Raw genomic sequence first — 2,765 nt, forward strand, 5'->3', positions numbered from 1 at the left:
TACATACAGGTTATATGTATGTCTTTATTAGCGATTGCTGGTGAAATTGCTGGAAGTGGCCGCTTGTTATTAAAAATGTCCAAGGAAGCAAAATAAAGACAAAACAGATCCTTTATTGTCCTAGACATGAGCCTACCCTAAAACAAATGAGCATGAGCTTCAAATGATTAATGAGCTGTAAATAACATATATTTAACAGCTACAATGTGTAAACATAATCCCACATTAAAATATGAAAAAATGCCAGCGTTTTGTCATTTTTAATGACTTTTTTTGGCAAACAGGATATGATGTCACTGATATAATAATGTTGAGGATGTAGCTTCATCTTATCAACCTGGCGAGAAATAGACTTTGGCGAAAAGGGTAACTAGAAAGTTCAAAATAAGAGGTAATAAGAGGCAGAAAGTGTACCAATGAAATATTTTGTAACATGTTAGATTTGTTTAGTAAATACATTGGGAATGTCTATGCTGAAGCCCTCCAGCTGCTGTTGATCCTTTAGCTGTAGACTGGATGCTTCCAAATAAAAAAACAGCAGCATGGTGGACCTGCCAGATTTAGGCAGTTTTTGTGCTTTCCAAACTCCCCACATTGGGGCCTCTGCTTCCCTCATTACCAGAGACTCTTCTTTAAATCTGGCAACTCACAGTAAGATCCTCATTTGGTCGTCACCTCAAGCAGTAATAGTCTGCAGTAATAGGAGTAATACATGAGGTAATAAAAGCCAAGGGAAGGCATCAGATATCATTACCCTAAAGCTGACGTCCAGTGAAAAATCCACATGATTGCTCAGGTCCCCCCAAGCAGTTACCGACTGAGCCAATTGCTTTGGCCCCATTCATAGGCCAATAGGCTGCTGATATCATTAAGGTGATACCTGGGGAAACTCAGAGTTATTATTTGTAATGTAACTAATGTAACCTATCTGGATTTATGCACAGCCGGAAGCACAATACTCCAAATACTGAGAAAATCAACAAAGGTACCCAATGTGATCCCCAAACTAAATCAGAGTTTTAGGGGCACATTTACCTAGGGTTGAATATCGAGGGTTAATTAACTCTCGATATTCGACTGCGTTATTCCTACGATCGAATGATCAAAATAATAATCGTTCCATCGAACGATTAAATCCTTTGAATCGAACGATTCGAAGGATTTTAATCCATCGATCGAAGGATATTCCTTCGATCAGAAAATTGTTAGGAAGCCTATGGGGACCTTCCCCATAGGCTAACATTGACCTCGGTAGGTTTTAGGTGGCGAACTAGGGGCTCATAGAATTTTTTAAAGAGACAGTACTTCGACTATCGAATGGTCGAATAGTCGAACGATTTTTAGTACGAATCGTTCGATTCGAAGTCGTAGTAGTAGTCGAAGGTCAAAGTAGCCAATTCGATGGTCGAAGTAGCCATATTCAACCATTCGAAATTCAAAGTATTTTTTCTTCTACTGTATTCCTTCACTCGAGCTAAGTAAATGGGCCCTCTGTGTATAGATCAGATTGTATCTCTGGTTTTCCCCATCAGTAAGCATTCTCATTGGCTGATGGGCACAGGCTGGTATCCTGCTACTTTCACAGGCAGACTTCTCCAGAAAAATTGGCTATAACGTAAAATTAGCTATAAGTCTCCACCATTGCACGGCTCCACTTCTTCACTATTCTCACCCTGGATTATTAAGATACTATGCAAACCTTCTGACATGGGAATCCGTCATGAAATGCATTGCTTAATATGTTGGCGCTTTATAAATACATGTTAATAATATTTCCCTGTAGATATGCATGAATCGAATAAAATGTACATAAGCTCCACTGATTAAACTTCTGTTTGTACCTCTTAAATCAGGTTGTGTCCCTTTCACACCAAGAGTTCATTCTGTGTTCATTATGACTGATGTTGTCCATATAACAGAGCTCTGAACTGACCTTACAGCTGGGACTGGTGCTGACACTGTCTTGTATTGGGACTAATTGTTCCCAATATCCAGGGCTGATTCTACATTGTATCTGGGGCCAGGGTAGGACTGGGGGGCCCACCAGGACTTCTGTCCAGGGCCCCCCTCCGGACCCCCTACTGCGACGCCGCACATGAGCAAAATTGTTTTTTTTTGTAGGGCCAGGAGATCGGGAGAGGTCGTCTGGCCAAGCGAGGGCCCACTAGGTTTTTTCCCGGTGTCCCGCCAGGCCAGTCCAACCCTGTCTGTGGCTGACAATATATCTAGGGCTGAAACCTGACTGTCCCAGGGCTGGGATTAGCAGTTCCTTAGACCTAGAGCTAAAATATGGGGCTAGGCCTGACTGTTATTTACATAAAGCGTAAATATACATTACATCAGGGACTAGATTCTTTATTAAGCCAAAATATGCAGTCTGGTAATGGGTCAATCCCAAAGATTGTATTAAATAATCATAACTGCAAATGATTTCTTTGATAGGTTCTCCAGCACCTTCGCCCATGGGATTGGTAAAAGTGCCCCAGTATCTTATAGTTAATTTTGGTTGATTATGGGAATGGGATTTAGGTAGGTTAGTTTGGAGAGGAGGGGCTAGAATACGACAAATTTTGTCAGGGAGTGAAGTTTTTTGTTCTGTGACCCCCTTGGCAGCTCTGTCGTTCACATCCCTCTAAAATAGAACTTCAGCATTCGGATTTAGAGACACATTTCTCCGTTTATTTATAGAAAAATAGTATTTCACACAATTCCTTATAAATCATACAGTGCAAAGTGATTGTACATACAGAACAAAGCAGTGTGCT

This window comes from Xenopus laevis, chromosome 8L (genome assembly GCF_017654675.1).
Source record: "Xenopus laevis strain J_2021 chromosome 8L, Xenopus_laevis_v10.1, whole genome shotgun sequence".
NCBI classification, from domain to species: domain Eukaryota; kingdom Metazoa; phylum Chordata; class Amphibia; order Anura; family Pipidae; genus Xenopus; species Xenopus laevis.